Raw genomic sequence first — 26,884 nt, 5'->3', positions numbered from 1 at the left:
CTGTGTGTTGGTTGGTTCTGATCTCTGCCTAGTGTGTATATTTAGTGTAGTGAGTGCTCCTATATAAACCAGTAGTTGTAACTCTTCCATAGTTGTGTTTTCATTTATTTTGTTGTGTATGATTGTGTTGATAGTTTTTATTGTTGTTTCGACTTGTGGGTTATTTGGCGGTCTATGCAAGAATGGTCTAATGTCTGTATTTGTGTCTTTGTATTCTATATATGTCAGCTGAAATTTTTCTTCTATATCTAACATGTGTGTCACTTCGTGTTCTATTTGTGCTTGTTCTGCTGGCTGTCTTAAGATTTCGTTTTCCTCTGACTGTTTAATTGATGCGTGTTGTTCTTTGTTTGTTTGCTGTGGGATGTTTGAGTCCATTACTGTATTTTCTTCTTCTTCTTCTTCTGATTGCACTTTATTTTGTTCCAGTATTTGTTGTACTTGTTCTGTTAAAATTTTTAATTCTGGGTATCCGGTAATAAATGTTGTGTATACTTGTGATCTGTATCCAGTTATGTTGGTTCCTAGGTTTGTTGCTTGGTAATAACAGAACATGAGGTGTCGATTAACTTCATCTGACCATCTCATCCTCTGTCTTTGTTTTCCGTCTAGGGTGGTTGCAGGAAGCATATCCTGCAAAACACCTCTATTTGGATTTGAATCATTTTCCAGTTGGCTAGCAGTGTCGTTACCATTGTGGGCGGACATAGGGTTCAAGCGTCGTTCCCGACCATGACGGCGCTTGTCCGAGGCTTCTTCAGTTCTGTCCTGAACCAACTAATCACACTAAAAGGGGGTTAGCCCTATTAGTGGTTTGTTCTTTTCGTCGCCTTTTACGACTGGCAGAACATACCAGAGGCCTATTCTTTTCCCGGGCCTCCACGGGAATTATCTGGTGTTTATTATTATTATTATTATTATTATTATTATTATTATTTCATGTGGCTCAACAGCCGAGAGACAAGTCTTTCAATTAGAAGCCACTTCAACTGTAGTGTTCCTAACCTACCCCAGTTGTCAATTGGAGAAAGAAGCCTACAGTTCAATGTGAAATCCAAACTGTACCATTCCTGGTGGCTCCTCACATAATTGAGAGGTGCAAGCTACATTAAAGGCAAACTTAAAATTTCCGAAGTCCAACCAGCATTTAATCCCGCAGCACCTTGTTCCCGAGACAGGTGCTTCACTGCTAACCCACTAGGTCTAACAAGTCAGCGATATGTGCACAAACCAGACTGAGAATGTTGCTGAAATTTGGACGAATCTGTCATCAGTTAACAGAATACACCTGCACGACTACATTGTGCTACAGCTAGCTTGGGATGAGGGGTTGTATCCGAAGATGTGGGGAAGAGGAGAATGGAGGTGGAGTGCAGTATGGAGGGTTGGATGGAAGAGTGGTGGAAAACTGGGAGGCAGAACCACCAGGAGCAGGGGATGGGAATGTAGTGCTGTTATCTCGTTCTGGTGCAGACAGAGTGAGCTGTGTGTGCCATTCAGTGACAAGGAAGAGTGCATTGGGAGGGGTAGTTAGAAGAGAGGAAGATGACTGTAGAGAGGAAGATGACTGTCCAGAGGACAATGTGAATGCAAAATGGGTGATGTGGGGGCATGGGGCATGGTTGGATGTGGGTGTGTTGGGAGGAGGATCCAGATGCTGTAGGTAGTGAAGCAGCCATTAAAGTCGAGCATGTTTTGTACAGTAGCAATTTTTGCCTCTGGGTGGTCAGTTATGCTCTTTGCAACATTTTGGTGCTGGCCATTCGCTCTGGTGGATAAGTACTTGATGGGCATTCCTATTTAAACAGGTAGTTAGCATTTACAGCAGAGGTGGTATACGATATGACTGCATTTACAGGTGGCCTTGCGTCTGATACGAATGCTATGTTTGTGACAGACCTGGAGGAGGATGTACTTGGTGGGTGTGTTAGACAGGTCTAGTACTGGGTTTTCCACTGGAATGTGACTCCTGTGTCAAGGGGGTTGGGAGTATGTGTGAGGAAGTGATGGACTAATGTGACTTGTAAATACAAGTGCTGTTCAAAAAGTATCTGACCTTATTTCTTTTTGTTGAAACCGACAATGGTGTAGGGGCATGTACATGCTTTGTTTGTTAATTCAGAGTTTTTTGGCCAAACACAACACAGTTGTGGTTTGTCAGCCTGACTATTCCTATGACCTAGCACCAAATGACTTTTGATGTTTTCCTGAACTGAAAAAGACTCCGGAACGGACCAGATTTCAGAACAGGGAAGACGTGCAGAATTTGACAGAGCAGCTGCACACAGTACCAAAAGAAGCTTTCCAGCGATTGTTCCAGCAGTGGCAGCAGTGTTGGGAAAGTTGTGTATAAGGTGAGCGGGGCTACTTTGAAGGAGACAAGTATCAATTGTATCTGAATAAAGATTGATTTTGTAAATAAAAGTGGGATACTTTTTGAACAGTCCACATAGGTTGGTTGGAAGAATATGAAATTGTGAAGGGACAGGAAGGATTGTGAACATGTTGTTCATCGGTTCTAGACACAATGACAAGTAGTAGAAACACTGGCAAAGAAAGTGATTAAATTATTTATATTGGTTGATGACTGAAGTGCTCCTTTGCAGTTGACTCTTAGGGGGTGGTCAGAGGATTTAGGGATATATGTGTATATCACTTGGGAAATCTATCTGCAGACATGTAGAGTTGAGTTTATTGAACATGATGTCCCTAACCACCATATTCCACACTATAGCGAGAGCTCATAATTAAGATTCATGGAACGTGCAAGAAACATAACTAACTGAATCATGTAGGTAATACACACTTCTGCAACAGAAAAATCATCATGAAGATAATTTGCCAGCGAGTTGGTTGGATGGCTCTTGAGGATGAAATAGTTCATTGTGCCATCTGTGGGTCTCCTATCACATTCCAGTTGACTGTCCTTCCCCTCCTCCCCTCCCTCCCCACCTCTCCCAATCAAAAATGCTATAGTGTGTCGGGTGAGCCACTTGTTAGAATTAACATTCACATAAAGTACCTCTGCAAACTAGTCAACCAGACCAATTGACATTGGAGTGAAAATTGTTACAGATGGTATACCCGTATCAAAAAGCATTTATTGTTATTGAAAAGGAAGAAAGGGAAATTTGGTTACCCTTTGACAATTAAACTTTAAAAACTGTGACTGTGGCACTATGTTAGTCACACATCCTTGGATAAGAGTGACATCTTAAGTGCCAGAAAGAAGTATACTCCATTGTTGAAAAAGGATTATGTCCTAACACAACTTGTTTCATACTGAGGTTATTAGACTATTGAAGGAAAAAAACTGAAGAAGTTATTTCTTAAGGCCAGAGTCTCATTCAAATGAGCAAAAATAGGCTGTGTTAGGCAGTGGCAGCCTACACATGTTGTCAGATTTTTTGGCGAATATGTTTGCATGCATACTATAATGTAAATCATTTTGCGAGCAGGCTTAACAACACAAAAAGTTTTTTAACTGAGCCGGCTTCTCTGGTGCAGAGCAATCCCACAGCAGTTGTGACACTGTGTCGAACAGTGGGCTGTAGAAATTTTTGTAACTCGTGGATTAGAAAACATTTTTGTCCCAACATTCTAGACACACACATACCTTTCAAAAAATGCAATAAAAAATTTGAATTTTCAGCCATTTTGAATCGGACTCTGGCCTTAAAGGGGATATTGTTTTGAGTAATATCAGGAAATGAGTTAAATATGAGCTCGAGAAAACTTCAGTCCCCCCCCCCCCCCCCCCCCCCCCCCGCCGCCGCCGCCAGAGTACATTAAGGAAGGTACCATGTGTCTGAAAAAGTGGCCATAAATTTAAAACCATCCTGCAATGCTATGGCTACACTGTACTTGTATATAAGAGACAGGCAAAATGTTGAATTGCAGCCCACAAAACCTGTCTCCCATGCTTATTCCCAGAAGTCTGTGTCATTTGCTACAGTGGTCGTACAGTACAGAGCAGACTGTCTAACATTTTATTGTAAAAACAAAGTACAGATATTGTGTGTGTGTGTGTGTGTGTGTGTGTGTGTGTGTGTGTGTGTGTGTGTGTGGGTGGGGGGGGGGGGGGTGTTACGTGGCTAACTATCTTAGCGTATTTTAATCTGTTGTAAATGTGGGATACCAGTCAAAGTTAAAGTTTCAGCGAGATTCCTGTGATTCTTACTTGATTTTAAACTTCGTGGTTGCTGTACGTGAGGAGTCTCAAAAAAACATCAACAAGATACAGAACATATGTGGATGCTTTAGATCTACATTTCTAAAGATAATGAATGGTATCCATCATGGAAGAATTAGGCTATTAATTATCAAAAAACTGCTCCAGTTGCTATGCGTAACTTCTCATTCATAACTGGGTTCAACCTTTAATTAGGGCATTTCAAGATGATCTGAAAACTGTCACATGTATGATCAACACATACACACTGAATATAATAGAAGATAAAAAAACCTAGGTGCACACATTTACAAGTACAGATAGAACATAAAATTTTCATTGCTGTAGAGAAGTGGAAGAAAACAGAAAGTTACTCTGCGAGGAATCTGTAGTCCACTCAGAAACAATGGGTCACAGTTTTGTGATGAGGAGGAGCTATGGCACATAATCTGCCATGGTATAATGGTCGTAACTGCTGGCTGCTAAGATGTTAATCACCAGCTCAGTTCCCGCCTTCTGCAATGCTTTTTTCAATTAACATTTGTGATTTCTGGCAATTATTTATGGTATTACAACGAAATGAATACCCTTAGCTGCATACAGGTGTTGATATAAGTAAACGGGGACAATTCAAAATGTGTGCCCCGGCCGGGACTCGAACCCGGGATCTCCTGCTTACTTGGCAGATGCTCTATCCATCTGAGCCACCGAGGACACGCAGGATAGTGTGACTGCAGGGACTTCTCTCTGGCACGCCTCCCGTGAGACCCACATTCGCAACTTACTGCCCCGCACTGCATTCATAGTGCCCCTGCTCATTACTCACGGCTTTACTGCCAATTCCCGTAAGATTTCAGGCACTGTTTGTGCATCCGCACAGAAGAAGAAGATGGTCAAATTGCTGGTGAGCCTTAACTACATATATATGAAGATGGTATCTGTTCTTTCGGACATGTCTGAAAGAACAGATACCATCTTCATATATATAAAATTATTTATGGTATTGTGTTGTTTTGTAGAACATTCTTTGTATGTATAAAAAGGAATGTTCTTTGATGGGGTGGGCAGTTTGGCTGTCTCTTTTTGAGCTGATGATGCCCGTGGGGACAAAGAAAATGTCTGCCAAGGATAATTTTGAGGCTCTATGTACTTAAACACTTTCACTCTCCTTCTCTTCAGCTTGCACATTGATGGATTATTCAAGGGTCTAAACTTATACAAGTTTATTGATTGCGTAAGTTATTTGTCCTCATAAGGATGTAAATACATGATATATCCCCAATGAATTTACTGAATTTTATACAAATTTGGATGCATTCCTGGTGGCACTAGTGTGAGTGAGACTTGATTGCTGTAAAGTTACTACTCAGAATGGATTATACAAATGGCATTCATGTTATCCAACAGTTGCATTCAGTCCACAAAAATGCTGGATAGGCAGGGTTGGCTGGTATAGTGGCACATGGGAATCAACAGCAATTTAGTCAATACTACAAGGAAGGAAACTTATGAGAAACACATTGTAGCATAGTATTCTTTCACTGTCAAGAACAATGAGCTATGACTCGAGAATGATTAGCAAAATGTAAGGATTAATTAATAAACTGTGGTCCATAAAAATCGGTCTTTCACCTTAGACACTTCTCCCTTCGGCCATTCAGATGGGATGTAATTAACCGTACCCATCTCTGAACAGAAAATTATATGCTAAAGTATGGCTTCATATTCTGGCAACAGGGACCATTAGTTCATAAAGTTTGAATCAGAGAAGGTCCACTGTATAAACTAAACTCAAAGGTGTTTTATTCTGCCTCTGCGAGTGAGTGGTCAGTGCGCCTGACTGCCATGTGGGGGTCAGGTATCGGTTCCCAATACTGCAAGGGATTTTCCTTGGTCGGAGGACTTGAACAGAATTCACTCAGGCTTATGATGCCAGTTGAGGGAGTTACTCAAATGGGAAGTAGTAGGTCCAAAAAGATCAGGAAAGGAGACAGTGGCTAGGAGAGTGGTGTGCTGATCCCATGCCCCTCCATACCACATCCAAAGGCAGTATGTTAGAGGATGACGTGATGGCTGGTTGACTTTGCACTGTCCTTTGGGCTTGAGCTCAGACTTTAATACAGGTTTTGTAAAGATATTTATGTGCATGGGGGACCCCCTTAGAATAGGCTGTTCCAACTCAGCTCTAGGTGCCTTGATCACTCCCAGCTTGCCAGCTGGGCAGGAGGAGGTGGTAGGCTGCTCATCTAGTGGCCCTATTGCACCTAGTTCCATTGCTGCTCACTTATGATGGGAACAACCAAATGAAAACAATTGAGTCAATCAGTTGTTAGAAAAAGGTTGACTCATCCATTTTCACGCATTCATCCATGTGAAACCAGTGTAAGGGAGCAACCAAATGTAAATGTCGTGTGACTAGGGCCTCCTGTCGGGTATACTGTTCGCCTGGTCCAAGTCTTTCAATTTGATGCCACTTTGGTGACTTGCGCGTCGATGGGATGAAATGATGATGATAATGACAACACGACACCCAGTCCCTGAGCGGAGAAAATCTCTGACCCAGCCGGGAATCAAACCCGGACCCTTAGGATTGACAGTCTGTCACACTGACCACTCAGCTACTGGGGGCGGACAGTAACCAAATGAAAACAATAGATTTATTCAGTTGTAGTTTTACATACTGGTTGAACTACTCACTCATTCCATTGAGTGAATCCAGTCTGTAGGAGAAACGAGATGAAAAAACTCGATTTAGTTGTTTGTAGTTTTAGGTATCGGCTGGATTATCATTCATTCACTTTTTTCGAGTGGAACCAGTCTGTGGGAGCAACCGAACGAAATTCAATAAAACCCATTGCAGCTTTTCTCTATCAGTTGAACCATATATTCATTTTCTTTCTTTCTTTCCTTTTATTTTTTTTCAATTGAAACCCCTTTTTAGAGTTTTAGTTGACTGAGCCATCCACTCATTCTTAAGTGAAACCACTACTTTCATTAGTGGAGTAAAGAAATGGCACACAACCCCAGTAAACGTACTCCAGAGGATAGCCCTGTCTCCAGGTGTACATGAAATAATCTCAGAAGGTACACTGCAGTTAAAATAAGCATTATACATATTCATTTAATTATGTATTGAAAGGATGATTCTTCTTTTCATCATTTAAATTCTTCTTTTCATCATTTAAAATTGATTTTTGTATTTCTGTGGATTAAATTGTTCCAGATGCAATTGTACACAACTAATTAAGATCGTGTATCATTGGAGGTACAACGTTGAGCATAAAACACCCGGTAGGGATACATGAAGAAAGGAACACTGCTAAATTTTAGTGACTTCTTGTATTTCATTTTACTGAAAATGCGTGATCTACATCTACATTTATACTCTGCAAGCCACCCAATGGTGTGTGGCGGAGGGCACTTTACGTGCCACTGTCATTACCTCCCTTTTCTGTTCCAGTCGCATATGGTTCGTGTGAAGAACTACTGCCGGAAAGTCTCCGTGCGCACTCCAATCTCTCTAATTTTACATTCGTGATCTCCTCGGGAGGTATAAGTAGGGGGAAGCAGTATATTCGATACCTCATCCAGAAACGCACCTTCTCGAAACCTGGACAGCAAGCTACACCGCGATGCATAGTGCCTCTCTTGCAGAGTCTGCCACCACTGAGTTTGCTAAACATCTCCGTAACGCTATCACACTTAACAAATAACCCTGTGACGAAACGCGCCTCTCTTCTTTTGAGCTTCTCTATCCCCCCCTGTCAACCCCACCTGGTACGGATCCCACACTGATGAGCAATACTCAAGTATAGATCGAATGAGTGTTTTGTAAGCCACCTCCTTTGTTGATGAACTAAATTTTCTAAGGACTCTCCCCGTGAATCTCAACCTGGCACCCGCCTTACCAACAATTAATTTTATATGATCATTCCACTTCAAATCATTCCGCACGCATACTCCCAGATATTTTACAGAAGTAACTGCTACCAGTGTTTGTTCTGCTATCATATAATCATACAATAAAGGATCCTTCTCTCTATGGATTCGCAATACATAACATTTGTCTATGTTAAGGGTCAATTGCCACTCCCTGCACCAAGTGCCTATCCGCTGCAGATCTTCCTGCATTTCGCTGCAATTTTCTAATGCTGCAACTTCTCTGTATACTACAGCATCATCCGCAAAAAGCCGCATGGAACTTCCGACACTATCTACTAGGTCATTTATATATATATTGTGAAAAGCAGTGGTCCCATAACACTCCCACGTGGCTTGCCAGAGGTTACTTTAACATCTGTAGACGTCTCTCCATTGAGAACAACATGCTGTGTTCTGTTTGCTAAAAACTCTTCAATCCAGCCATACAGCTGGTCTGATATTCCGTAGGCTCTTACTTTGTTTATCAGGCAACAGTGCGGAACTGTATTGAACGCCTTCCAGAAGCCAAGGAAAATGGCATCTACCTGGGAGCCTGTATTTAATATTTTCTGTGTCTCTTGAACAAATAAAGCGAGTTGGGTCTCACACGATCGCTGTTTCTGGAATCCATGTTCATGCCTACAGAGTAGATTCTGAGTTTCCAGAAATGACATGATACGCGAGCAGAAAACATGTTCTAAAATTCTACAACAGATCGACGTCAGAGATATAGGTCTATAGTTTTGCGCATCTGCTCGACGACCCTTCTTGAAGACTGGGACTACCTGTGCTCTTTTCCAATCATTTGGAACCTTCCGTTCCTCTAGAGACATGCGGTACATGGTTGTTAGAAGGGGGGCAAGTTCTTTCGTGTACTCTGTGTAGAATCGAATTGGTATTCCATCAGGTCCAGTGGACTTTGCTCTGTTGAGTGATTTCAGTTGCTTTTTTATTCCTTGGACACTTACTTAGATGTCAGACATTTTTTCGTCTGCGTGAGGGTTTAGAGAAGGCACTGCAGTGCGGTCTTCCTCTGTGAAACAGCTTTGGAAAAAGGTGTTTAGTATTTCAGCTTTACGCGTGTCATCCTCTGTTTCAGTGCCATCATCATCCCAGAGGGTCTGGATATGCTGTTTTGAGCCACTTACCAATTTAACATAAGACCAGAACTTCCTAGGATTTTCTGTCAAGTAGGTACATAGAATTTTACTTTCGAATTCACTGCACACTTCACACATAGCCCTCCTTATGCTAACTTTGACATCCTTTAGCTTCTGTTTGTCTGAGAGGTTTTGGCTGCGTTTAAACTTGCAGTGACGCTCTCTTTGCTTTTGTAGTAGTTTCCTAACTTTGTTGTTGAACCACGGTGGGTTTTTCCCGTCCCTCACAGTTTTACTCGGCACGTACCTGTCTAAAACGCATTTTACGATTGCCTTGAACTTTTTCCATAAACACTCAACATTGTCAGTGTCGGAACAGAAATTTTGTTTTTGATGTGTTAGGTAGTCTGAAATCTGCCTTCTATTACTCTTGCTAAACAGATAAACCTGGCTCCCTTTTTTTATATTCCTATTTACTTCCATATTTAGGGATGCTGCAACGCCTTATGATCACTGATTCCCTGTTCGGGTCTGTTTGTTATCAGTAGGTCCAAGATGTTATCTCCACGAGTCGGCTCTCTGTTTAATTGCTTGAGGTAATTTTCGGATAGTGCACTCAGTATAATGTCACTCGATGCTCTGTCCCTACCACCCGTCCTAAACATCTGAGTGTCCCAGTCTATACCTGGTAAACTGAATCTCCACCTAAGACTATAACGTGCTGAGGAAATTTATGTGAAATGTATTCCAAATTTTCTCTCAGTTGTTCTGCCACTAATGCTGCTGAGTCGGGAGGTCGGTAAAAGGAACCAATTACTAACCTAGCTCGGTTGTTGAGTGTAACCTCCACCCATAATAATTCTCAGGAACTATCCACTTCTACTTCACTACAGGATAAACTACTACTAACAGCGACAAACACCCCACCACCGGTTGCATGCGATCTATCCTTTCTAAACACCGTCTGTGCCTTTGTAAAAATTTTGGCAGAATTTATCTTTGGCTTCAGCCAGCTTTCCGTACCTATAACGATTTCAGCTTCGGTGCTTTCTATCAGCACTTGAGGTTCCAGTACTTTACCAACGCAGCTTCGACAGTTTACAATTACAATACCGATTGCTGCTTGGTCCCCGCATGTCGTGACTTTGCCCCGCACCCTTTGAGGCTGTTGCCCGTTCTGTACTTGCTCGAGGCCATCTAACCTAAAAATCTGCCCAGTCCGTGCCACACAACCCCTGCTACCCGTGTAGCCACCTGCTATGTGTAGTGGACTCCTGACCTATCCAGCGGAACCCGAAACCGTACCACCCTATGGCGCAAGTCGAGGAATCTGCAGCCCACACGGTCGCAGAAACCGTCTCAGCCTCTGATTCAGACCCTCCACTCGGCTCTGTACCAAAGGTCCGCAGTCAGTCCTGTTGACAATGCTGCAGATGGTGAGCTCTGCTGTCATCCCACTAGCGAGACTGGCAGTCTTCACTAAATCAGATAACCGCCGGAAGCCAGAGAGGATTTCCTCCAATCCATAGCGACACACATCATTGGTGCTGACATGAGCGACCATCTGCAGATGGGTGCACCCTGTACCATTCATGGCATCCAGAAGGACCCTTCCCACATCTGGAATGACACCCCCCAGTATGCACACGGAGTGCACATTGGTTTTCTTCCCCTCTCTTGCTGCCATATCCCTAAGGGGCCCGATTATGCGCCTGATGTTGGAGCTCCCAACTACCACTAAGCCCACCCTCTGCGACCGACCGGATCTTGCAGACGGAGGAGCAACCTCTGGAACAGGACAAGCAGCCGGCCGAAGATCAGTATCAGCCAGAGACAGAGCCTGAAACCGGTTCGTCAGACAAACTGGAGAGGCCTTCCCCTGCCACACCTCGAGACGACCTCCCACTCTACCACGGGCGAGGGGTCAGCCTCAATGTGGGCAGTATCCCGGGCAGCCACAGCCGTAGTCCGATCGGGGGATGCATGGGACGGGCTGGCCGTCCCCGACAAACCCCCATCCGGACCCCCACAGTGATGCCCATTGGCAACAGCCTCAAGCTGTGTGACCGAAGCCAACACTGCCTGAAGGTGGGAGCGAAGGAATGCCAACTCAGCCCGCATCCGAACACAGCAGTCGCAGTCCCTATCCATGCTAAATACTGTAGTGCAAAGAACGTCTGAACTAATCTACAGAGAGCACAAACAATTTGACACAAAATTTAAACGGTTATTAAAATACAAGATTGCCTAGTAAATGCAGTAATTCTGCTAAATGCGCACTGCTGACAAACTGCTCCACGGCAGAAGGAGACTACGCGATTTTACACTATTCAGGTACTAAAACACGATGCTACAACTTTCAAATACTATAACATGCCTGAAATTTATGAATTAAACAGTGTAAGTACCCAAAAACACACAAAGAAATTAAGAATTAAGCTATGTAACAAATAAGTGAGCTAAGAGTATAAGACTTGCTGCTGGCAGCTGCTTATCCAACGGCGGCAGGGAGCACACTGATGTCGATCAATTAAAAATCAGTTAATGTGCTCCTTAAATGCTTCCTCAACCATTTATTTGTGTGTAAGGTAAATATATTATGCGGAAAATTACGTCACTAGCTATGTAGGACCTATGTATTATACAAGTTGTACGTATGCATGCAGACGTGTTTACTTTTATTTCACAGTTAAGTCTATCTCTAGCCATCATTTAAACAGTCTAAACAATCTTTGCAGTACCCTGTCTGGACTGGTGGGAATGACAGTTGGTTGCCTGATCCATGCGCATTCAGTTCTGAGCGCACACACACAGTCGTTTTGGCATTGCAAAATCATTATTGTTGTCTATAGTGTTATCACTTGTTGTCATTGTTACTGTTGTTGTGATATTTATATTTTATTGAGTGCCAATAAATGGCTTTTAGTTCAGTTTTTTGTCCATATTTATGAACAGATGTTTACTTAATAGTGAATTATGTGTCTGGATCAAAATGCTGAAACACACAGTGGCATGGAAATGAAAGAAATTGTATGAATGAATAAAAAGTTATTCACAAGATAAATTTGATTAAACATGTAGTATCTGCAAGGGTAACTCTTATTGTGAAGCTATATTAAATAAAGTAGTTCAAAGAAAATTAACAAATGAAGACAAATATTTCTCATGGGAAAAAAAACTTTGCTTACAAATCAGCTGATTAGTCACCGAACTATTAAAAATATAGGATTTTGTATGCTTCTGGTTCACGTCACGTCTGCATTTACGTAAAGAGACTTATCAGTGGTAGGTACCAACAAGTGGGAAGAGAGAGGTCTGTTTCAATAAATTTAAATAAAAATCAGTTGTTCATTTATTTAAACATAAATTTATAATGCAGCACCAGTTATTAATCTTTTAAACCCAACCAAAAATTCATATTTAATGCCAGAAAGACAAAGAACTCACATTTAATTAGATACGTAAATTTTGAAAATACTTTATTTTTAGAAATATACATCTTGTTCACCTCTCCACAAAATAAATTGTTTACTGAGTGAAAACATTCGTATAACTGACACAACAGTCAGAGACTTGTCAGTTGGTTGTCTCACATTGAGTGAAACCACTCAAACTCTGAGTGAGTGAGACCATTCATTTAGTTGACATGGTCAGAAAGTCTAGTTTCATTCAGTTACTTCATTTGACTGAAAAATCGACTGATCTGTTGTCTGTTAAAATCAGTTAGCTGTCCCATCACTAGTGCACACAGGCTTTCTCATTGATGTAATAAGCTACTTAAATAACTTAAATTTGACACTTCAAGGGCACGATCTGCTGGTTACTAATGTGTGCCATAAAATTAAGGCATTCATGAACAAACTGTGTCTATTTGAAAGGCAGCTTGGTACAAGACACTTAATGGTTTTTGCTTGTTTTTCTAAATGTCTTTCATTGCTACAGTTGTCTGCAGACACATATTTTGTACTTTGTTAACAAAACATTGTGCAACTTCGTCAAAAGTTATGAAGACAAGATATTGGGGAATGTGTAGTCTGTAAAATAAACTGATATTATTTAGCACTTTGTTATCTATTGTTCTATACACTTACCCATTGCAGAGCCAATGATTGATTTGCAAAATTGCTCTCTGCTCAAGGACAGATATTATGGCAACATGAATTTTGTTTTGATAATATCTTGATGGACATGTAGAAGAATTTCCTAAGTTACATGTAAATGCAGCTGTCATAAAGAATCTGAATCAACATTTTGTCATGGACAACACAGTGATGAAAAGGATAAATACTACAGACAGTTTAGAGCTAAATGATTCAGCACTGGTGAGCATTTTGTGCTTTGGTGCAACACAGGTTCATACACAAAACATTTCATCACTTCTGAAGAAAAGAGAGAAGTGTTGTGTTCCACAAACAATAAAATGGTAATGTTTTTACTTGTGCTGATTTTTTTTTAACATGTTCTGTTACAGTTGTATTTCTTTGTCACGATTAACTCAGTTGCTAATATTGTGTTCAAAAGGTAGAATGCACGAGCGCTAGCTGTTTGCCCAACTCTGCCTGTGGGTACCCATCCTTATGCATTTGAGCTGGAACAGTCATATGTTGATATCTATAGCTGTCCGGATGTTCAGAAACAGATTCATACAGTCCTGCTACAATTAGTCATCTGTGATCTGAGAGACAAAAAAAAATTAACCTTTCTTTCGTACATACATCCTGTTACAGGAAAAACTGTTACAGGAAAAACTGTTACAGGAAAAACTGTTACAGGAAAAACTGTTACAGGAAAAACTGTTACAGGAAAAACTGTTACAGGAAAAACTGTTACAGGAAAAACTGTTACAGGAAAAACTGTTACAGGAAAAACTGTTACAGGAAAAACTGTTACAGGAAAAACTGTTACAGGAAAAACTGTTACAGGAAAAACTGTTACAGGAACAACTGTTACAGGAACAACTGTTACAGGAACAACTGTTACAGGAACAACTGTTACAGGAACAACTGTTTCACTATTTCATTCAAGAGTGAGTGGGGTTGCTACAGATCAGTGTAAATTTAGAAAAGCTGTTAGTCATGGAACATTAAAAAGCTTTGTGACACCGATCAGTCTCTCCTTTTCTGTATGATGAGCAACATGTGATAAGTGCTGAACTGCATCAGTCTTCTGTGATTTTCAAAGCGATGTTTTGGCGTCAGAAGTCTTTATTATGCCCCCCCCTCCCCCCCTCCCTCCCCCCCCCCCTCTCTCTCTCTCTCTCTCTCTCTCTCTCTCTCTCTCTCTCTCTCTCTCTCTCTCTCTCTCTCTCTCTCGTACTAAACTTTTCATGTGTTTATAATTCTACTAGCTGACAAACCTAACATTGTCTGGGTACTGATTTTGCCAATTTTCTATTAGAAGCTTATGGTTTCTGTATGCTGGGAGCAACTGCCTCACCTATCTGCAACACGGTTTTGTAAATGCTTCTTAGGTAATGCCTCTTGATAGCTCTGTAGTTGGCTATTGTTTTTGCTTAAAGCCTTTTACACATCGCAGTTGAAAGCTGTCAAAGGTCCTGCCAGATGTCAGTGAATTCCTTAAGTTGAGTCAACTGTAAGAGTATCTTAGTAATACAGAGTAAATGAACTAAAACTACATGTCGTACAATAATATGTTTGTGTAAGTACTTTCAGGGCATATGTTGTTACTGTCTACAAAATATGTTGCGAATAAAGTTATTAGCAGCAAAGTAGTAAATTTAGTGTTTATGACTTACCTCCTGGACTATGAGAGATAGGCGGTGGTTACCACCCCCCCACCCCCCTCCATGAGAAATCACTGATATTGTTCCACCTGGATATTGTCTCTGCAATGTGACAGTGCACTGTCTGATATCCAGGATGCCTTCCTTTGTCATATTTTAAGTGGAAGAGGGAAATGAGATTTTCCAACTCAAGCATGCAGTGATGAATATCTGGCAGTTTTCCCCTTCCTATTAGATTAGATTAGATTATTTTTTCGTTCCATAGATCTGTGCTGAGGAGATCCTCGTGGATGTGGAACATGTCAATTTTTTTTAAAAAAAAGCTGAAATAACAATACTAATAGTATGAATATATACAATACATCATTTGTTTCTATTAAAAAAGTTGTCAATGGAGTAGAAGGAGTTGGCCACTAGTAAGTCTTTCAGGCTCCTTTTAAACTGATCTTTATTTGTAATTAAATTTTTAATGTTTGCTGGCAAACTATTGAAGATGAGTGTTCCTGAGTAGTGGACCCCTTTTTGAACTAAAGTAAGCGCTTTTACGTGCTTGTGCAGATCGTTTTTGTTCCTGGTATTGTATGTATGAACTGAGCTGTTTGTTGGAAAAAGAGGTATATTATTTAGGACAAATTTCATTAAGGAGTAAATATACTGAGAGGCAGTAGTTAATATACCCAGTTCTTTGAAGAGGTTGCTACAGGATGCCCGTGAATTTACTCCACAAATAATATGTATTACATGCTTTTGGACTCTGAAAACTTTTGTTTGACTTGAAGAGTTACCCCAAAATATTATACCATATGACATTATGGAATGAAAGTAGGCAAAGTATGCAAGCTTTTGAATTTTTATGTCGCATATGTCTGCTAATACTCGAATTGCAAATACAGATTTGTTAAGGCTTTTCTGCAGTTCTGTGGCGTGCTCCTCCCAACTGAATTTATTATCAAGTTGTAATCCCGGGAATTAAGACTGTCAACCTCTTCTATCTGCTCTTCTTCATACTTTATGCATATGCTGGGTGGAAACCTCTTACAGGTTCTGAATTGCATGTAGTGAGTCTTTTCGAAGTTTAATGTCAGTGAGTTGGGTTTAAACCATTTATTAATATCCATGAAAATATCATTAGCAGATTTTTCTAGAACTACACTTGACATACTATTTATTGCAATACTTGTGTCATCTGCAAACAAAACGAACTCAGCTTCTGGCAGTGTAACTGATGAGAGATCATTAATGTACACAAGAAAAAGCTATGGCCCTAAGATGGATCCCTGTGAGACACCACATGTAATTTCTTCCCATTCTGATGATGACTGATGACTTAATTCACTAGTCCCTTGCACTGACACCCTTTGTTTCCTGTTAGCGAGGTATGACTTGAATCATTTTGCAGCACACACGTAAACGACCTGGGACCAGAACAAAACAAGCCTAACAACACTAGACTAATTCTTTCATTGACATTGTTTTTCAATAGTTCCTTTCTTCTTTTTATGAGGGCTATACATACTGGAAATAAAAATGAGTAATTAAAATGTATAAAAAATTTAAAAAACGACAACTACAGGGTGTACTGTTGGCAGACGTATACCAGATAAAAGCAGTACAAAAACAAAGTATGTAATGAAAACATTCAAAAATAATATATTCGATAAAACTGAGCACAGGTTTCGCAAATTGAATGTCAAATTAGCATTTAGAATATCAGACACCTTGAAATTGGCATTACGACATCACGTAGGTGATAATATGAAGGACATTTACTCTGGTTCAGGAGTACACAAACTAAAATGTAGCAATTGTGATAAATTTTATTTAGGACAGACAGGACATAAGTATTCAACAAGATTCCATGAACTTACTGACACACACAAAATAAAACTGCATTCAGAGTCCACATGAAAAATCTTAAACATAAAATCACAGACATGCATCAAAATATGTAAGTGCTAAATAGTGTGTTAAAAGGAAGGAAACTGAATGTATTAGTGAGTTTGCAGATAGCACATAAGATATTAAACAATCAACTCAAATGTCCAATCACAAAAGTTTTTTCAACATCTTTGATGTTGATCTATAACATCACATTATATTTCCTGCAATGGTTCATGGCAATATGCAAATAACATATTATTATCTCGTATGTTATCTGCTACAGACTCCATTTGATATTCTGATGTTATGATATCACATTTCATTATCACAATTTCTATACTGTACATTGCCTAGCCCAAGGCTATACAACAATTCTAAATAGTATAGCTTATGCTGGAGCTACTGAAATACACTGACGTGACAGAAGGCATGGAATATCTCATAATATCGTGTTGGACCTCCTTTTGCCTGGCATAATACAGCTGTTCGGTTTGGCATGGACTCGACAATTCATTGGAAGTTCCCTGCAGAAATGTTGAGTGAAGCTGCCTCTATAGCCACCCATAATTGCAAAAGTGCTGCCATTGCAGGATTTTGTGCATGAACTGACCTCTTGATTATGTCCCAAAAATGTTCGACGGGACTTACGTTGGCCAATCTGGTTGGTCATATCATTTTCTCAAATCGCCCCTAACGTTCTACAAACCAGGTGTGAACAATTTTGACCCAGTGACATGATGCATTGTCATGCATAAAAATTTTGTCGTTGTTTAGGAACAGGAAGTCCAGGAGTGGCTGCAAATGGTCTCCAGGTAGCTGAGCATAATCAGTTCCAGTAGCAATCAGTTCAGTTGGACCAGAGGACCCTGTCTGTTCCATGTAAACACGGCCTACACCATTATTGAGCCACCACCAGCTTGCACTCTGCCGTGTTGACAACTGAGTTGATGGCTTTGTGGGTTCTGTGCCACACTCATTCTATCATCATCTTTTGCCAACTGAAATTGGGACTCATCTGACCAGGTCATGATTTTCCAGTCATCTAGGGTCACAAGCCCTGGAGAGGTGCTGCAGATGATGTCATGCTGCTAGAAAGGCACTCATGTCTGTCATCTGCTGCCACAGACCAGTAACGCAATATTTCGCAGCATTGTCATAACAGATATGTTCGTCATACGCCCCCATTGATTTCTGTGGTTATTTCATGCAGTGTTACTTGTCTGTTAACACCGACAACTCTACACAAACGCCGCTACTCTAGGTCTTTAAGTGAAGGCCACCAGCCAATGCGTTGTCTGTGGTGAGAGGTAATGGCTGGAATTTGATGTACTCTTGACACTGTGGATCTAAGAATATTGAATTCCCTAGCAATTTCCAAAATGAAATGTCCCATGTGTCTGGCTCCAGCTACCATTCTGTGTTCAAAGTCTGTTAATTCCTGTCGTGTGGTCATAATCACAACATTAACCTTTTCACATCAGTCACCTACATACAAACGACAACTCCACCAATGCACTGCCCTTTTATATGTTGTGTATGCAACACTACTGCCATTTGTATGTGTGCATATCACTATCCCTTGACTTCTGTCACCTCAGTGTATGTTATCTGCCTTGAAGCAATGTGTATGATTGTAATTACCATGCCGTAGACCTGTGGCTAGATAACAAGTGACATTAATGTAGTAGGTCACATCCGAAACTAGGATATAAATAGTTGTACAATCAGTGTCCTGGATTATAGCTCATGCACACATTTGTTGTACGAATAATACATTATGATAATTAGTAAGCCCCTAGATCTAGGGCTACTGGCCATATTGTGCCATGTGGTATATCAGCATCAACATATGGCTTTATCTTCATAGAGATTACATGGTCGTATTACTCCTTGTTCTGCTATGGGTATTACGTTTACTCACAAATACCTGTTCATCTTATCATGGAGGTCACCCTGCAGCTAAAACCTGTGTTATGTAGTAAAGGAATCATCTACATGGAACTGCTGTATGATGTGATCAGCATTCCATGGTGTGACGTCATAAGCGCGTGACTGCGTGTGAGATCGCTCTCTAAGTTTTCATCTATTTTTAGGTTTCAGATATATATTTTAACTGTTTTTGTGATAATATTTACTATATAAGTGACTTATTAGTGGTTTCTTCATTCACCTCTGCATTTCTTGTGTTGTGGCCTGATATTTGTGAGTGTTTCGTATCGAGGAACTTAACCTCTTACCCGTGTTTACATTCCGCGCTGACCAGTTGCAGCTGTAGCGGCGCATCGAAAGCTAAGTACTAATTAATTGTTTGTGTATAGTAGTTTATTTAGGAACTTTAGTAGTCTTCAACCGGTGTTCTTGGTGTTTTCCGGTGAAATAACTTCAGAAGAAATTTTTGCGAACTGCTTTCAGTTTCGTTACTGTCATTAGACGTTTGATTTTCTTTCTGTGTTAGTATTTTGTTATATTCTCATTTGTTGTTGATTAATACTGTCAATAATAGTAGTTACTTCCCTTGTAGAGCAAGTTTGTCATTATTGTAGTCAGTTTTTAACATCTTCTTATTGTAGTAGCGGAACTTAGATAAAGTTGTTTTCTTGTTTCAATAATTGTAAAATTTTACCATGAGTGAGAAGTGTGGGCTTTGCCGTAGGTTCGTGAGTAGTGGATTGCGGTGTGAGACTTGTTCGAAGTATTTTCACTGGGGGGAATGCAGTGGGGAAGCCAGTGGGCATTCTGGTGAGATCCTCTCCTGGAACTGCAGGTTATGTAGCAAGAGTAAGTTGATAGAGGAGCAGGAGCGTAAGATCTGTGCCCTTCAGGTGCAGTTGAAAAACGCACAGGAGGAGCTAGATAGGATGAGGAGGGAGAAGGGGGTTGGGGAATGGGAGCTGGCTGTTGGCAAGAGATCTGCTAGGAGAAGGAGATTTTCAGATAGTTTTACTATTGGTGTTTGTAATAGATATGACCAACTGTCAGAGTCTAGTGGAGAGGAATCTCTAGTAGCTGTAGATGTAGGAAGTATGCAGCAGACCTCAGCAGTTACGGTGGCTAGGACAGTTGCAAAGTCTAAGAGAAAGAAGAAGGTTCTGCTGTTAGGTAGTTCTCATGGTAGAGGTGTAGGCCAGCAGTTGCAGGAAGTTTTGGGGAGTGAGTACCAGGTCACCAGCATTGTGAAGCCTAATGCAGGATTGGCTCAGGTGACTTTTAACATAGGGGGGTTATGTAGGGATTTTACTAAAGAGGATCAGGTAGTGATTGTGGGTGGGGCTGGTAATAGTATTGATAGGGATGGGGAGTATGACATAGATGGTGACCTGGAAAAGATAGCCACTCAGACTGGCAACACGAATGTGCATTTCGTGGAACTGTTTCAGCGTCACGATCGGCCTCATCTTAATACAGCCGTCAGGCGTAATAACATGAGACTTGGGGGTGCGCTGATGACAGAAGGCATGAGTCACATTTCAGTGGTGTCGGTGGAGTCTATCAGTAGGACGGGTTTCACTAGACATGGCCTGCACCTCAACAGGTATGGGAAGGGGAGGTTGGCAAAACTTATAGGTGACAGCATAGGTGGGGGTGGTGGGATCACTCATGGGAAAATTCCGGTAGTTGTGGGTGTTAGAGCTGTACCTTTTTTAGATTGAAGTCAGCTGATAGGTATTCCTGCTTAAGGGAAGTCTCTCTAACAAAGAAACCACTCTCTACAAAGCTTGGGTATCCGATTAATGAGGGAATTAGTATATTTCATCAAAATATACAAGGTATTAGAGATAAAGTTAGTGAACTGCTTATAGATGTTGACTCTGAAATTATTGGTATATCTGAACATTTCTTAAATAAGGAGATAATTCAGAGGCTTCCTTTACCAGGATACAGGTTGGCTGGCAGCTTTTCTAGGAGCTCTTTGCGGTGTGGGGGAGTAGCCATGTATGTGAAAAACGGTATCCCATTTGAGTCAATTGATGTTTCAAAGTACTGCACTGAAAAGGTGTTTGAATGTTGTGCAGGTGTGGTTAAATTTAGTGGAGCTAAACTTCTTACTGTTGTTATTTATAGATCCCCAGACTCCGATTTCACAACATTTTTGCTAAAGCTAGAGGAGGTTCTTGGTTCACTTTATAGGAAATACAAAAAGTTAGTTATATGTGGTGACTTCAATATTAATTGTATAAGTGATTGTGCAAGGAAAAGGATGCTGGTAGACCTCCTTAATTCATATAATCTTATGCAAACCGTATTCTTTCCAACGAGAGTGCAAGGGAACAGTAGAACAACCATAGACAATATTTTTGTTCATTCGTCATTATTAGAAGGGCATTCTGTTAGCAAAAAGGTGAATGGCCTTTCAGATCATGATGCACAAATTTTAAGTCTAAAAGTTTTTTGTGCTGCAACACATGTTAAATATAGTTACCAACGTTTTAGGAAAGCTGATCCAGTTGCTGTACAGACTTTTGTAAACCTTATCAAGGAACAAGAGTGGCAAGATGTTTATAGTGCTGATACAGTAGACGATAAATATAATGCTTTCCTCAAGACTTTTCTCGTGCTCTTTGAAAGTTGCTTTCCGTTAGAACGTTCAAAACAGGGTACTAGCACAAACAGGCAGCCTGGGTGGCTGACTAAAGGGATAAGAATATCTTGTAGAACAAAGTGGCAATTATATCAAAACGTTAGAATCAGTCAAAATCTAAATGCAGCAGCCCATTACAAACAGTATTGTAAGGTGCTTAAAAAAGTTATTAGGAAGGCAAAAAGTATGTGGTATGCAGATAGAATAGCTAAGTCTCAGGATAAAATTAAAACCATATGGTCAGTCGTAAAGGAAGTGGCTGGTCTGCAGAGACAGGTCGAGAATATAGAATCAGTGCGTAGTGGGGATGTCCGTGTTACTGATAAGTCGCATATATGTACAGTACTTAATAATCACTTTCTGAATATAGCAGGTGAACTAAATAGAAACCTAGTCCCAACAGGGAATCATATAGCGCTCTTAGAAAAAAGTGTTCCGAGACTGTTACCTGAAATGCTCCTCCATGATACTGACAAGAGGGAGATTGAGTTAATAATTAAATCACTAAAGACCAAGAACTCTCATGGATATGACGGGGTATCTAGCAGAATACTGAAGTATTGTTCCACGTATGTTAGCTCAGTACTTAGCCATATCTGTAACTTTTCCTTTAGGAGTGGTCGGTTTCCTGACCGATTAAAGTACTCGGTAGTGAAGCCACTTTATAAAAAGGGAGACAGGGATAATGTTCACAATTATAGACCTATTTCTATGCCATCAGTGTTTGCTAAAGTTATTGAGAGGGTTGTATATACAAGGTTACTGCAGCATTTAAATTCACATAATTTGCTGTCAAATGTACAGTTTGGTTTTAGAAACGGTTTAACAACTGAAAATGCTATAGTCTCTTTTCTCTGTGAGGTTTTGGACGGATTAAATAAAAGGTTGCGAACGTTAGGTGTTTTCTTTGATTTAACGAAGGCTTTTGACTGTGTTGACCACAAAATATTACTGCAGAAGTTGGAACATTATGGAGTAAGGGGAGTAGCTTACAATTGGTTTGCCTCCTACTTTAAGAACAGAAAGCAGAAGGTAATCCTCCGCAATATTGAGAGTGGTAACGATGTTCAGTCCCAATGGGGCACTGTTAAATGGGGCGTTCCCCAAGGGTCGGTGCTGGGGCCACTGCTGTTCCTTATTTATGTAAATGATATGCCTTCTAGTATTACAGGTGATTCAAAAATATTTCTGTTTGCTGATGACACCACCTTGGTAGTGAAGGATCTTGTGTGTAATATTGAAACATTATCAAATAATGTAGTTCATGATATAAGTTCGTGGCTTGTGGAAAATAATTTGATGCTAAATCACAGTAAGACTCAGTTTTTACAGTTTCTAACCCACAATTCAACAAGAACTGACATTTTAATCAGACAGGATGGGCATGTTATAAGCGAGACGGAACAGTTCAAGTTCCTAGGCGTACAGATAGATAGTAAGCTGTTGTGGAAAGCCCATGTTCAGGATCTTGTTCAGAAACTAAATGCCGCTTTATTTACCATTAGAACAGTATCTGAAATAAGTGACATTTCAACACGAAAAGTAGTATACTTCGCATATTTTCATACGCTTATGTCATATGGTATTATTTTTTGGGGTAATTCTTCTGATTCAAAAAGGGTATTTTTGGCTCAAAAACGGGCTGTTCGAGCTATGTATGGTGTAAGTTCGAAAACCTCTTGTCGACCCCTATTCAATAGTCTGGGAATTTTGACATTGCCCTCACAGTATGTATTTTCTTTAATGTCGTTTGTTGTTAGCAATATTAGCTTATTCCCAAGAGTTAGCAGCTTTCACTCAGTTAATACTCGGCAGAAATCAAATCTGCATGTGGAATGCACTTCCTTGACTCTTGTGCAGAAAGGAGTGCAGTATTCTGCTGCATCCATTTTCAATAAGCTACCACAAGAACTCAAAAATCTTAGCAGTAGCCCAAACACTTTTAAGTCTAAACTGAAGAGTTTCCTCATGGTTCACTCCTTCTATTCTGTCGAGGAGCTCCTGGAAGAGATACAAAATTAAGCAAATTCCAGTGTACATTTTTGATTTTCTTTATTTAAACTAACGACTTGTCGCCTGAATATGTTTCTTATATTTCATTTTATCTGTTTCTACAATCGTGTTATAATTTCATGTATTGACTCGTTCCATGACCATGGAGACTTCTCCTAAATGTGGTCCCACGGAACAATAAATAAATAAATAAATAAATAAATAAATAAATTAGGCCCTTACTTACACAGCATCTTTCAAGGAACAGCAATAATGACAGCTGTTATGACCTAAACATCGAGCTAGGCTTTATATTATATCATAATCAACTCTGTAAAGCTTCATAATACTGTCAATATCGTTTCTCTGCGTGAACTATTATGCCCTGTAACACTGTGAAATGTATCTGCCATGACTTAAGCATGTGGTTTCTTGTCTTAACATGTTGTACAGCATATTCCAATGAACACATAGTTGAGTGCATAAAGTGTGCATACGACCTAGCTTGTGTGCCTGGGCTTCCCATATGATGACACATAATTAACTAAACCATGAGAAACATGTCATTTGGAGCCCAATAGGCTACACTATTATACAGTATGAGATAACAGTATGTTGCACATAAGTATAACAGTTTCTAACTGGTTACTTATTAATATTTATTATGAAATGGATGGTCCGCAGCTCGTGGTCTTGCGGTAGCGTTCTCGCTTCCTGTGCACGGGGTCCTGGGTTCGATTCCCGGTGGGGTCAGGGATTTTTCCTGCCTTGAGATGACTGGGTGTTGTTGCGTCGTCTTCATCATCATCATCATCATCATCATCATCATTATTCATCCCATTACGGTCGGAGGAAGGAAATGGCAAACCACCTCCGCTAGAACCTTGCCTAGTACAGTGGTGCGGGTCTCCTGTATCGTCCCGTACGCTCCCCGGAGTCTGGGACCTCATCATCATTATGAAATGGATAATTTTTATGTCAAAAAAAAGTTGATCCGATACATCGTATACAACAGACCCAACAGCTTTAATACTGCATTGTTATACCGTGCTGTGTATGGCCGCTGCCATGATTATGCTTATAAAATGATTCCTCTTTCTTTAAAATAACTCATGTGCTTAAGTTAGAATGTTTTGAGATAAGACGCTTGGCATACTTGTGATGTTGCTGACATAAAACCCTTTATGTATGATTTAGCTTCTATAAACTAGAATCTGGACCTACATAAATCATGTGTGAACATACAGCTCTAATCATAACAGATATTTCTCATCACGATCTAGGCCTTTGCCTATGAGTTGTCCTTCAATAAAAGTGTTTCAACCTAGGCCTGGAGTTACACTTACAAGACCCAACCAATAATACAACTTAACGTGCACAATAAAATTCATTTTTCTACTGTATAATACCTAGATTCAAGCGTAAATTGTTGTAAAACTCATCCTATAATCAGGGAGAAAATATGACGTCATTAAAATACAGGCCCTAATAATGAAGTACTGTCTGAAAAAAGCTGCAAAAATATTCAGTCAGACCTTGATAAGATTTCAAAGTGGCACAAAGATTGGCAATATGTTTTAAGTGGTCAGAAAATATTAAACTGTATGAAATTAAAAAAAAAAAAGGTCCTATGAGCACACTATCGAGCAGTAACAGTTAAAATCAGTCAACTCATACAAGGACCTGAATGAAACATTTGTAGGGATATGAAATAGAATGTTCACATAGGCTCAGTCATGGGTAAAACATGAGTCACATGAGTCAGACTCCAGTTTATTGGTGGAATACTAGGGAAATGCAGACCATCTACAAATAAGATTGCTCACAAATCACTCGTGTGAGCCATCTTAAAATACTCAAGTGTGTGTCCCCCATACCAAATAGGACTAATGGGTGGAGGGGGGGGGGGGGTGTATTGAATGTATAAAGAGAAGTGCATCATTATTTGTGTGACCTGTGGGAGAGTGACTGAGAGATGCTGAAAAAACTGAACTGGAACACACTTGACGATAGACAAAACTATTCTGAGAAAGCCTACTTACAAAGTTCCAAGAGCTTTTGTAAATGAAAACTATAAGTATATACTACTACCGCCTTGTGTTATTCCCGTAGGGATCATGTGAGGACAAGATTAGGTTAATTATAGAGAGGCATTTAAATAGTTCTATATATGAATGGAATGGGAAGCAGCCCTAATAACTATTACAATTTAACCTACCTGTCTCATGCTCTTCACAGTGGTTTGCAAAGTATGGATGTAGATAATTGATATAGACAAAAAAAAAGGTTAGTAGAAGGTGCTAACCACTGGAAAGGATTCAATCATGGTCAACAGCTTCTGATTACTGTTGACTCGGCCACTTGAATCTTAAGAAAAGTGCATTTATAGTAGCATTAAACCCAAATTCCTGTGTTTTATGTATTGTAGTTTTTTTGTCTTCCTTTTGCTGTTCCTTCGTTAAATAGTGTTGGATACTATACAGATGTCTCAGTACCCATCCCATCCCATCTTCTGGCAAGGGCTTACCACACTCTTATTTTTTTTTCTATTGTCACCAACACCGTCTTATTCCTTACTCTTGACTTAATTGCCTTAAATATCGCAAGTTTTAAATGCTTCCTGTTTCTTCTTGGGTTTTGTTGCAGTCTGTGCCTGACTTACACCTGCTTAGCACTTTCATAGCTTTTTATTTCTGTTATGTAATATCATAAGTGTTGTGACGCTCCGATCATTCAAAGTGCCGCCATGCAATTTCGCGTGTCCTCTACATGCGGCACTGTCTGCCAGCCATGCAGCAACCACGCCACCTAAGCGGCCAGCCGGCCAGCGTCCGCTAGACTTGGACTCAGTGCAGATTTGACCATTACCGTGTACACATGCCTTACGTGGTGTACTCGCTCTGTGACTTACGTGTATTGTGTCGTCTTTTGAAATACAAGTGTTCAACTTGACGTTATAGCAGTAAGCTAGTTTTCTTCTGTACAAAGTGTTATGATACAACAGATTTTTTCATGCTTGTGCAACATCTTTGACATTAAAAAAATTTCATTAGTATTGCTAAACTTCATTGGATTTAATGCTACAAAATCTCTGTCAAATAACAAACTGACACAGGCTATTAAACAAAAATACTAAAATATTAAACAAAATACTAGTTTGTACATTTGGTAATGGAAAGTCTTGGTAGCATTAAATAATTTAGTAATAAAGGTAAAAGCTCACCAAACAGTGGAGGCATTGACTATTTGAAAGGCGCATAAATAAAATTGGAAACTTTGCTAACTTTTGGATGAATTCTTTTTGGTCTGAAAGCTTCCTGTTTTGTTGGTATGGCTCTCAGCAAGTCAACACCTCCACTGTTTGGTGAGTTGTTACCTTTATGCCTAAATTAATTAAAGTTCATAAGTATTTTCAGACAGAGTGCACTTACAGAATGAATGCATCACAATGAAAATTTGTAGAAATTTTATGTTACAGTATGTTGTGTCAAAGTGTT

The 26,884-nt window shown here is 40.1% G+C and overlaps 1 protein-coding gene and 1 non-coding gene across 2 annotated transcripts in view; one reads left to right on the top strand and one right to left on the bottom strand.

Annotated features, from left to right (window-relative positions):
• The window catches only part of LOC124595586 (U6 snRNA-associated Sm-like protein LSm3), a 39,560-nt gene that overhangs the window by 11,975 nt on the left and 701 nt on the right, over positions 1 to 26,884 (top strand). The window lies entirely within an intron of this gene.
• On the bottom strand, positions 4,812 to 4,885 carry Trnat-agu. The gene has a single exon. It is a non-coding gene; the product is annotated as a tRNA-Thr (tRNA).

This window comes from Schistocerca americana, chromosome 2, assembly GCF_021461395.2.
Source record: "Schistocerca americana isolate TAMUIC-IGC-003095 chromosome 2, iqSchAmer2.1, whole genome shotgun sequence".
NCBI lineage: Eukaryota > Metazoa > Arthropoda > Insecta > Orthoptera > Acrididae > Schistocerca > Schistocerca americana.
Note: the sequence above shows the minus strand (reverse complement) of the source record. Positions and strands in the feature narration are given on the sequence as shown.